The 12,306-nt window shown below is 36.7% G+C and overlaps 1 protein-coding gene across 3 annotated transcripts in view; it reads left to right on the top strand.

The window, feature by feature from the left end:
• The window catches only part of LOC129750102 (phospholipid-transporting ATPase VD), a 220,067-nt gene that overhangs the window by 156,052 nt on the left and 51,709 nt on the right, over positions 1–12,306 (top strand). The gene's annotated exons all lie outside the window — the stretch shown is intronic.

The following is a 12,306-nucleotide window of genomic DNA, read 5'->3' as shown; positions in this document are numbered from 1 at the left end:
TAATTTTGTTTCCATGTTGTTAGAAGTGCGCGCTACCTCCATATGTGAGTGCAGTTGTTCGACCATTATTGTTTTCCAATAAAAAAAGGGATTTTTTGTCATTATTTCTTTCATAATCCTTCAAGGAATTGTTGGCCCACTTTGATGTCTTGAGATGAAAGTTGCATCATAAATTGAGCTATACAATGGTATTTTTGCAAAATATTCGTTGATGCAGACGATACTTTTAGACGCCTTTTAAAGGTTATTTACACTTTTTCATGTTGAAGGTCATTAATTTAGGTATTTTATTTGGAAAGCTGATAAAATTTCAATGCATTTTGATGTGCTATTTTATAATTTCCGTTGAACAATAACAGAGTTATGTAGGTTTGAAATATGGTTATTTTTTATTCACAAAAAAATCTAATCGAAGCTAACTCGAAAAATAAAAATGTTAGAAATCTGAAAAAATACATGAATTTTTAAGTCATAAAAATGAACCAAATTTTGAATTTTGGAGAAGATCTGAAGACCCCCGGCACAGAGAACAGACGTACAAGCTAGCCTACGAAACTTGTGTAAAATTTCCAACGATCGTTTTGAACCACTTTTTGTTTTTTGCTGGGCCACCAGATGTTTATTGTTTATTGAAAATAATATCATCTGACATAGGTGTCTTAATGATCTACTTAATACTATTTGTTTGTCTCCAAACACATAAAAAAGAACTGTCAAAACCAAACTGAGTAAAAAAAACAAAATTTTGGTCAGTTTTGAACAGGTCGTATGAACTGTATGGCATGTTTCAAGAAAATTGCTGTTAAAGTTTCGATACACTTTCGTTATTTCCTTCAAGCTAGAAGTGCTAAATTTTAGACAATGGGATGCCAAAGTGATACTTGAAAGTAACCCGCTTTGAGATGTCTAGAATCTGTTCTGATAGGTAAAACTGATCGTTAAGAATGTTCCTTATTGATTGGATATAACCGATTCGTCCTCTGATGATAACCGTCGAAAAAATGCAGAAATTTATTTTAAAACTGTTAGTTATTTCGATTACCTCCAGTACTGCAAAAATAAAGGAATTAATAAAAGTTTATCACCGGTACTTTTCATACGGTTTTTACTTTTTGACTTCTGGGGATTTTTTTTTATTATCTGACAATTTGCGCCGGGGGTCTTCAGATTTTCCCCAAAATTGAAAATTTGGTTCATTTTTGCGACTTAAAACACATGTATTTTTTTAGATTTCTAACATTTTTATTTTTTGAGTTAGCTTCGGTTAGATTTTTTCGGAAATAAAAAATAACCATTTTTCAAAGCTACATAACTCTGTTGTTTCTCAACGGAAATTATAAAATAGCACATCAAAATGCATTGAAATTTTATCAGCTTTCCAAATAGAATAGCTGAAAAAAATAAAATAATGACCTTCAACATGAAAAGTTGTAAATAAACTTTAAATGGATTCTAAAAGTACCGTCTGCATCACCGAATATTTTGCAAAAAATACCATTGTATAGCTCGATTTATGATGCAACTTTCATCTGAAGACACCAAAGTGGGCCATTAACACCTTGAAGAGTTATGAAAGAAATAATGACTATAAATCTCTTTTTTTGCATCGAAAACTAACAATGGTCGAACAACTGCACTCACATATGGAGATAGCAAGCACTTCTAACAACATGGAAACAAAAGAACTTATCAAAGCAGGTAAAAAACACTACTTTTTCGTGCTTTGTAGAGTGTTTGCAGCAAAACTGACTTTAAATTTTAACCAAAATTCTGAATATCGTATTGTTTATGTGATATAACTAATAATGGGAATGTTGCTTTTACAACCTGGTCATATATTATATAACTTATTAATTTTTCGATCAATGCCAATAGTAGAAGGTTCAGTTCTTGTGTTTGGGATCACAAAAATGTGATTAAAAAAAGCACTGGACACCAAAATCCTTTCCCATTGTTAAAAAAAGTATGAGAAAGTGGCACAAATGTTGTAGAAATAATCAAAGAGCTCAGTATGGCCAGCCCAGGCTGTAAAATGATGAAAATATGATACTTTTACCGTATTCGTTTTCTACATTCGCCCAGTTTTGAGGTTTACCGTACTAGAACGAACATAATTCGTCGTCAGTGTTTTGCTACCTCGATCGCTCACAAACGAATCTTCAGTGTTCCACCGTCCATTTTTAATCAAATCTGGGGAACTACGGATGCAAAATTTAGCGCATAAACTTCTAAAAATGACAGTAAAATGTGCATAACTTGTTGTGACCTGGTGCAAAACTGGGTATAAAAGAATACGTTATTAGATTTTTGGATATAACATGAAGTCAGTTAAGCTGCAACAATCTACCGCCCCTTCTTTCATAACAGTCCCATATACAAAAATAAGCAAGCGAGACAATCAGCTTTTTCTGTTTTGGAATATATTTTTAAATTGTGACCACCACTTTCAGCATAAATGAAAATCGTTTCTAGGTTGTCATAATAAATCGTTAGACCTGAAATTTTTGAAATTCGGTTATTGATAAGGTCGAGAGCACCATTTTTATTCATTATGGGACTGTTAATCGACCATATTTGAAACCTTTTTCGAATTTACTAGCATAACAGTCCCATACAAAATATATTTTTCTCGCCAAGCTACTTTCTAAGACTTAAATTTGATCATTTTTGAACTTCTAAATGCAATTGTCAGAAAAGAAACATACTTTTGCAAAAAAAAAATATCATGAATTCCACATTGTAAGTTGAATCTTTTTACGATTTTTGATTGCATCCGATAGTTTTTCGCTCAGGAAGTCATTCCTAAGAAAGTCAGACCTGCCTTCGAAAACTAGTGTGCATCATTCGACATCAAGCGAGTTAAAAAATGTTTAAATGATTCAAAGCAATAAACCAAAGACTATTTCGCCGAAAGAAACATTGAAAAGTAACCAAATCCGTGGTATTTCACATATGGGACTGTTATTCAGGTATATTTCATATAGGACAGCCACGAATTGATATTTTTTTTCGAAATTTCTAGAACAAAACCTCTTTTTTTAGTCTTTTATGTTGAAGCCTTATGTTGACCTAAAATGACGAAAATTCATATGGGACTCTTATGCGGGTAGGGGCAGTCTGATAAGGACGAAAAAATAGTGTTTTTTACCTGCTTTGATAAGTTCTTTTGTTTCCATGTTGTTAGAAGTGCTTGCTATCTCCATATGTGAGTGTAGTTGTTCGACCATTGTTTATTTTCGATGCAAAAAAAGAGATTTATTGTCATTATTTCTTTCATAACTCTTCAAGGTGTTAATGGCCCACTTTGGTGTCTTCAGATGAAAGTTGCATCATAAATCGAGCTATACAATGGTATTTTTTGCAAAATATTCGGTGATGCAGACGGTACTTTTAGAATCCATTTAAAGTTTATTTACAACTTTTCATGTTGAAGGTCATTATTTTATTTTTTTCAACTATTCTATTTGGAAAGCTGATAAAATTTCAATGCATTTTGATGTGCTATTTTATAATTTCCGTTGAGAAACAACAGAGTTATGTAGCTTTAAAAAATGGTTATTTTTTATTTCCGAAAAAATCTAACCGAAGCTAACTCAAAAAATAAAAAGGTTAGAAATCTGAAAAAATACATGTGTTTTTAAGTCGCAAAAATGAACCAAATTTTCAATTTTGGGGAAGATCTGAAGACCCCCGGCGCAAACCCGTCAGATAATAAAAAAAAATCCCCTTCTATCGGTGAGTAAATCAACTCTTTTTTTATTTTTGAATTTACGTAACTTTTCGGGTTACTCTGGGGGACATCTGATTATGGATGAAGAAAAGTAACCCGGAACGTTACGTAAATTTGAAAAAAAAAATCTCGATCACCGAGAAAAGTCAATAAGTAAAAATTGTATAAATAAAGGAAGTGAAATTCTGTCCAGTCAAAAGTAACTCTTATTGCATTTGTTTAGCAATAAATAAATCCCGTCTATTTCAAAGTGGCATTAGTTTAATTTAATGAGTTCATATATGATAACGCCTTTTCGAAAACTGGGCACTTGTAAAGGGTGATACGGTCAAAATTTGATCAATATCAACTTGACATATTTCTTTCAATTTTGCATTTAAAAAACCTGAACACCCCTCATTTTGAAGGTGTGTGTGTGTAGAATGTTGCTCCTATTTTGATTTTGGAATTCACTCTTCAGTTGTCAAAATGCCGTCCAAGGAAGAAGAGCAGCGTATCAAAATTTTGCTCGCGCATCGCGAAAATCCGAGCTACTCGCACGCAAAGCTGGCAAAATCGCTAAAAGTTGCCAAATCAACCGTTACAAATGTAATTAAAATGTTTGGGGAACGTTTGTCGACAGCCAGGAAGTCTGGATCGGGGGGAAATCGAAAACCGGAAGCCGCTGAGACGACAAAGAGAGTTGCCGGTAGTTTCAAGCGAAACCCTAACCTCTCTCTCCGAGATGCCGCAAATAAGCTGGGTGTATCGTCTACAACCGTGCATCGAGCCAAAAAACGAGCCGGACTATTGACTTACAAGAAGGTAGTGACTCCAAATCACGATGATAAACAAAATACGACGGCCAAAGCGCGATCCGGGAGGCTGTACACGACGATGCTAATGAAGTTTGACTGCGTGGTAATGGACGACGAAACCTACGTCCAAGCCGACTACAAGCAGCTTCCGGGACAGGAGTTTTATACGGCAAAAAGAAGGGGAAAGGTAGCAGATATTTTCAAGCACAAGAAACTGTCAAAGTTTGCGAAGAAATATCAGATTTGGCAAGCCATCTGTACCTGTGGCTTGAAAAGCAGCATTTTCATAGCTTCCGGGACTGGCAACCAAGAAATTTACGTGAAAGAGTGTTTGAATAAACGTCTGCTGCCTTTCCTGAAGAAACACGGTTGTTCCGTACTGTTTTGGCCGGATTTGGCATCTTGAAATTACGGTAAAAAGGCCATGGAGTGGTACGCCGCCAACAACGTGCAGGTGGTTCCCAAGGACAAGAACCCACGCCAGAACTCCGCCCAATTGAGAAATACTGGGCTATTGTCAAGCGGAACCTAAAGAAGACCAAAAAAACTGATAAGGACGAGCAGCAGTTCAAGGCAAACTGGCTTTCTGCGGCGTAAAAGGTGGACAAGGTGGCTGTACAAAATCTGATGGCAGGGGTTAAGCGTAAGGCCCGGCAATTCGGATTTGGAAAAGAGGAAGCCTAACTTAATATATTTCCTGAATTTAATACTAATTAAACTTGAAAAAGAAATTTAATTTGATTTTTTAAATAAACGATTTCACCGATTTACACGCGTTTTCCCTTGACCAAATTTTGACCGTATCACCCTTTAAATTTCATTTGTAACTTTTGAACGGCACTGTTTTAATGGCACTGTTTCAAGTCAACTTCAACGTATTTTTTGGATGTCAGCATTTGAAATTTTACACACTTTTTTGAAGATATTTTGTTCGAGCTTGTACGTCTGTTCTCTGTGCCCCCGGCGCAAATTGTCAGATAATAAAAAAAATCCCCGTGTATCAAGGAGAGGTGGTTTTGACAAAAATCAGAACACCACGATGAAAACAATCCGGGTTTTTCAAAACATCACTAAAATAATAAAAATAACATGCAAATCTGTTTAGATTGCATAAATTTAGACGAAATACAGGTAATGAAAGACGACTCAAATTATACAACTGAAGCGGATCTGAGCTGGCCTGCACTTTATATAGAAAACATCACTTAAACATCATCTGAACCAAAGATTATCATCGGTTCAATTATTTAATTACAGATTTTTTTTGATGTTCTTATCATCTAACTATAAATTCAGTTATAATTTAGATAATTTTTGAGTACCAGGACAAATCCTGACATTTTCCAGACCATTTAAAAAAAATAGGACAATTCACGCGTTTTTTTGAAAGGACGGTCTCTCTAAAATCAGAATAAATCCTGGAAAATCAGGACAACTGGCACCTCTGATCTGTAGAAAAGTTTAGAATCACCAGATGCTATGGTTTGCAATAAAGGATCTACAGGGGACTGTATCCTGAGAGTGTACTCCATCTACAGTGTACAGAATCCTAACTTAATCCTTTTATGCTTAATTTTTTTTTTAAATGGGTTGAGTTTGTGGAAATTATTAAATTTAGTCGAAGCTACAGTTTACATTCTGGGTTCTAATATTATTTTGCAGATTTCATAATTTTCCCTTATTGAAATGGGATACATACCTACCACTGTATGAGATTTGTAATGTGAATTGCTAATTTTTAGAATTACTCATTTCTTCGATAACTGTTATCACATTTTGAATATATACCTTTATAAAAATAGAAATCACAGGTAATCGTTTTTGATTTTATAGATCAAACAAATCACAAAATTACTGATATATTTTTTTCGTCAAGAGCCTAGAATTTTTGCCCGCAATTTTGATGCTGAGCCTAAATCTCTCATCTAGGCTTTAATATTAAATGAGAAAAGTAATATTCGTCAGGATTCGTTAACAATTTTTTTCATTTTTTATGATTTAATTTTTTTGCCTATTTTTTCCGTGCTAACGAAAGTAGCCTTTTTACAAATTTTATAAAATAATGATATTTCCAAAATAAATATATGCTCTGCAGATTGATTATACAACTTAATGTTTGCTTGAAGCGAAAAAAATGACTTCTCCAATGTATTTAGAAATTTTTATTTACTTCTCCGAACTGCATTTATAGGTTCGGCATCTCAAAGCGATTTTTCAAATGTTGGTAATCTGAATAAATAAATTCCAATATTATGTTTTTGACAATAGTATTGCACGTATGCCTTTGAATGAATCCAATAAATGCTAAAAGTGATATAAAAAAGGTCAACAATGTGAATGATTGATTGAGGGACAAATGCAAATACAAAGAAGTATGGTGCATATCTGATCAAATCACCGAAATATTTTTTTTTTACTACTCGAGGGCCGTTGCTCATTCCTGAGATAAATTCCTATGAGAAGGGGAAAATAGCAGGTCATCAATTACGATAGGTTCAAAAAAAGATCTTACGGGCTCTTAACTAATATCGCTATTGCCCATTCTTCAATTTTTACATGACACTTTCATTCAAGTTCAAAACACTTTGTATAATTACAGTTTAAATTTGTAGTTTTGTAATAGCCTTTTGAATGACTTAATAACGAAAAACATGTCAATTCGATGTTTAATACTGTATGTCGATTCTCAATTCGAGGTCTTGTAACCTCATCCTGAACAGTAATTTATCATTTCCACTTATATTTGGTGTAAGTAATTAATTCCCTAGCACCATAATCAACGTTCCCGTTTAGAAATATTTCTCAAAGGTAATAATTAAATATTAAATATTTTCTACAACAATATAACAAAATCAAAACCGCATAAGAACCCACAACGGCTCGTTTAATTGCATCGCGATGGAACCGTCAAACGATGTAAACTATGAAAAATGGGTGTTTTCTACATTACTTTTCCAGCTGGCGGCGCGCGTTACTGGAAACGTTGTCATGAGAAACCAATGAAACCACAGCCCCCCATCGTGACACGCACATAGGTAGGTACTCTTGCTTTGCTTACATACATATATTTTCAGTCACCATCGTTGCATGAAACAATTTTCCACCCGTTATGATGAATGGGTAAAGAAGTTTATCGTCGAGGATGACACCTCACGCTAGCTAGCTGGTGGCAAAGTTAGAAAACAAACGTTATTTATTAAGTGGTAAAGGGAAACCTTCGAGTGTCAATTATACCCTTCCTCTAATACTTACTCAGTTGCGGTAGAAGAGCATGAGAATGTTCAATTGGTTCATCAGCTTGATTGGCTCGTAATTGCTGGCCCGCGCCACAACACTTATTGAATCAGATTGATCTTTTGATTAATCAATGTTTTTGGTCGAGTTTTTTTTTTGCCCTGGCTCTTTTGGTGCTTTGGACTGTCAGTGTGCAATGAAATCGTGACTTTGATGCATAAACAAGGATGAAATGTTCATCAATGTTGGTCTAAATTTATAAAACATCATAAAATAACTCGTTACAGGACACGTTTCATGAAAATTTTATTAAAAACCAACAGTTTTGACAAGCTTTTAAAAAAAAACCTTGACAAAATCTCGTCTAAAATTGTACAAGTGAAGACTCTATAAGTTTTAAGAATTATTTCCATACATAATACTCTCCGAAAAAATGAAAATAGGACCCAAAACCTAATAACCTTAAATAGTTTTCTCCTCTCGGCGAAAGCCTAAAAATAGTTTAACATTTCACAGTTCGAAAACACGCCAGGTTGGATCTATTTTCTATGTTTATGCTGCCTTAACAACAGAAATTTGCCACATGGTTTAATAGCACAAATCGAAGGAGAAAATGTGATCAAATATTTCACCTCATCCGGGCTCTCTATATTTGCCATTTTTCTCGATGCTAATTTTATCCCATTTTCCACTTTAATTCATTCGTGACTAATGAAGCTTCTTTCTCATTTCTCTTCTTTCAGGTGAGTTTCGCTGATTTCCATAATGCTGTGCAGCAAGTTACTGGCCGAGGAACCTTTTTGCTCCAATCTATCTGGCTCTCTCACTCGTTCACACTGCCTGGCAAGGCGGCCTGGCCAACAACAAAGTAGATATTATTCCACGCGCTCCGGCAAGTCCTACCGTTTTGCTATTTTTCCTTCGCTGTTGTTCATATGAGAATCTCTTTTTTTTTTGCAAATGGGTCACCCTTCACGCGGTTTGTTACGCGAGTGCCATAAAACAAACTCATGTCCGTATACTTAGTTAGGTTATAGAATGGGGACGGCACCATATTCATGGGTGCTCGCCCAGAACCAGTAGCCATCAGCCGGCATAACATGTGTTTCTAATGTCACTAATAACCATATTTATATCGCGGGTGACAGGTAGCCGAACCGAATTTAAATATAGCCGTTAGACTAGCCTAGCTTAGCTGGAACGAGAGAAGTGCTTTTCAATTTTCACAATTTACAATTATTCAGTTCCGGAATGGAAACTTCAAAACAGTAGATATACGACAGTTGCAACAATGTAAGAATACATTACATTACTGATGTTGGGAAGGCTATTTCCCTAAAAACAATGTAAATTAACTATTTGGAGTTGTTTGCAAACTATTGTGAGTTGAATTAAATTATACGAGTAACGTCAAAATTTTAACCCCGCTTTGTGAGCAGTTTTTTTTAATAAAAAACTATTTCAGAGTTGAGATTGGAACTTAGTTAATTAAAAACAGATTCTGATTAGTAAATAAGCGAAATCAGAGAATAGAATTCGAATGAAACTGATTTTTGCAACAACAAAATAGCAAATAAGGAAGGAATTCGATAAACTTAATAAAATAACCATTAAAGTTATTGACAACACTATACATAATTTATAAAAGCTTTGTTATAAAAATGTGTACTTTTAGTTTATTTATACTAAGGTTACCAGATTGCCCGGTTTTAACTGTTTATTTGTTTATTGTTTAAAACATCAGCGGATCACATGTAGATCCTAATGATTACACTATAACTAACAAATTAAAATTAATATCAACATAAAACTACACAATACTTGATACACTTAAAAATTTTCTTCGGAACACGTTCCTTGAGACGTCGAAGTCGAAATGTTCGGAACTTTTAATCGCTTAAGTTTTTAAAATGCCGATGAAAGCGCTGTTAGCCCCATAATTATTCAAGCGAATGGGAACGTAAAGCTGCAGGTTCTGGTTTCGTAACCCTCGAGGTATGGCCTACAACAGTTCGGGCAGTCGATTCTAGATGTGAGAATGTCCGCTTCAACTAGAGCACGAGTAGCATTCCAGCGAACTTGAAGCGTATCTAAACCTATGAAGCGGCAGCGGTTTTAATAGCTTGGTAAACGAAACGGATCTTGCCAGTTTAGGTGTTGTAGAGCGTACCGCAAGAAACGCCGCTGGATAGCCTCGATTCTTTCAGCTCCGTTCTGGTAGAAAGGGCACCAAACAGCTGAAGCGTACTCGAGAATAGAACGAATTATGCAACTATAAAGACTTTTCAGGCAATATAAGTCTTTGAAGTCTTTGGCGATACGAATCAAGAATCCAAGGCTTCGAGAAGCTTTGTCGACAACATAGTTCGTATGAGTCTTGAACTCCAGTCGCCGGTCGAGGATAACGCCCAGATCGTTGATGTGGTCCACCCGGATGATGGTTTTGTCTACGAAGATGTACTCTGAATGAAGAGGGTACCGCTTACGGGAAAACGATATTACCGAGCATTTACTGCGGTTCAAGGGCAAGCAATCGATATCGCACCATTGAGCAAAAGCGGTGAATTGCTGTTTCAGGAAGTTGATGTCGTCTTGGCCGTTTGTGGTGTGAAAAAGTTTCAGGTCATCGGCATATGCAAGCTTTGTGCTGCCGAGGAGTGAGAATACATCATTAAAATAGATCACAAAAATGATCGGTCCCAAATGGCTTCCTTGGGGCACTCCTGAAGAGGCAACGAACTGTCTAGAAAAGGATTCACCAGTACGAACGGATAACTTTCGTCCCATTAAGTAGCTCCGGAACCAATCACGTAGGGAACCACAGAAGCCTAAACGATCGAACTTCATTCCGCGGCCCTCTTCAGCAGCGCCTTCGCTCTTTTTATTCGTTCTTGTTTCTGTTTCACCGTAAGGTCTTGAACCGGTTAGATCTTGTAGGGCTTGGTCTGAAGTTTATCTTTCAGGATCTGACGGAGACTTCGATCCGATACGTTGAGATCCTCTGCCAATTTAGTTGCGCTACGACGAGAATTTCTCTTAAGGCGCTTCTAGACGATCTTCGCCATGGCAGGTGTCACCACAGCAGGTCGGCGTCCCCCACCATACCGTTTTTCGGCACAGTCTCCAGGTATCTTTTAACTGTACGGTATACATATCGGACAGCTCACGAACTATGTCCTTCTGCCGTTTGCCAGCTAGGAACAAGGCAACCACAGCGCTACGTTTCTGTTCGAGATCCATTTTTCCGGATAACACCTGATTTCAAAAGTAACACTTATATCCAGGGGTGTCATTCGCTCACACAATGAGCTCAATGTGCATTTTTTCCATAGCACATTGAGAGAGCAAAACCGAGCACTGACTGAGCTAGCTGTCCATCAATGTGCCACATCGAAGCAAATCACTGTGCTACGCAACGATAGCCCTCAGCACATTGAGCTGCACAATGTGTACCAGTATACCACCACAACGCTGAATTCAACAAACGAAAGCGAATTCTTTCCCAATAATCAAGCAACAGCAACAACAAAGCCAAAATTTGGGCGGGCTCGGCCTGCCGGCTGCCGAACACCGTTGCCACAAAAAAAATCTGTATCATAAATGAGTCTTATCTTCGTCCATACGTGTACAATTTAACAGTATTATAAACAGATTTTCGTGACATCGCTGCTCGGCAGCCGGCAGGCCGAGCCCAACCGAATTTCTTTTGTGTTGTTGCTGTTGCTAGTTTATGAGTTATTTTCTTCCTTGCAAGCAGGCGGTGTGTCTTCGTGCCGGACTGGACGAACGATGATCGTTTTTGTTTTCTACTGATGAGAAGAAAAAATAAAACGAAGAAGCGTGCTTGGCAAATTTCTAAAGCCAGAGTTCACATTGAGCAGCACATTGAGCAGAGTGGATCAGCTCATTGTGTTTTTCAGCATTGTGAGAAACCTCTCAGAAAATCCGGTTATCGGCGCGCAGTAAGAGAGCGAGCAGTAGATATTCTATCGCCGTGCGCGCAGTTCTAGAAAGCTTGCGATCACATTGTGCTTTTAGTACACATTGTGCTGTTTTGAGGAGTATAACACCCCTGCTTATATCCAATGATAGCTAAGACTTAATGTAAACATTCGACTGACTCAAGGACGAGAGAGATAGTTTCAAAATCCACGTTCTTGTAATCTTGATAGAAGGATGCCGTTCTCTTCCTATGTGGTTTATCTATAGGTGGGGACAAGAGTACCCTTGCACGGATGTGAGAATCAGTTTTTTCAATGTTTTGATTGCTACGTCACGAACGTTCATGAGCGTCTCGACATTGCAGTCGCCATTCACCGACGGCATACAATGTTTCATGTAATTCCATGAATCACAATCAAAGCACCCTTTCATTTACGCTTTTTCGTCCTGGCGCGCAGCACGGCAACGTTGTTTGTTCTAAATAATAAACAACTTTATTTGCGTCCCAAACCATAGTACATGGAAAATAACAGGTAGGCTATTGCGCTTAACCTCACTTCAAATATCCGTGTATGTACACAGCATGCTTGCATACCAACAAAA

This window comes from Uranotaenia lowii, chromosome 2 (assembly GCF_029784155.1).
Source record: "Uranotaenia lowii strain MFRU-FL chromosome 2, ASM2978415v1, whole genome shotgun sequence".
NCBI lineage: Eukaryota > Metazoa > Arthropoda > Insecta > Diptera > Culicidae > Uranotaenia > Uranotaenia lowii.
This window is presented reverse-complemented; position numbering and strand designations above follow the sequence as displayed.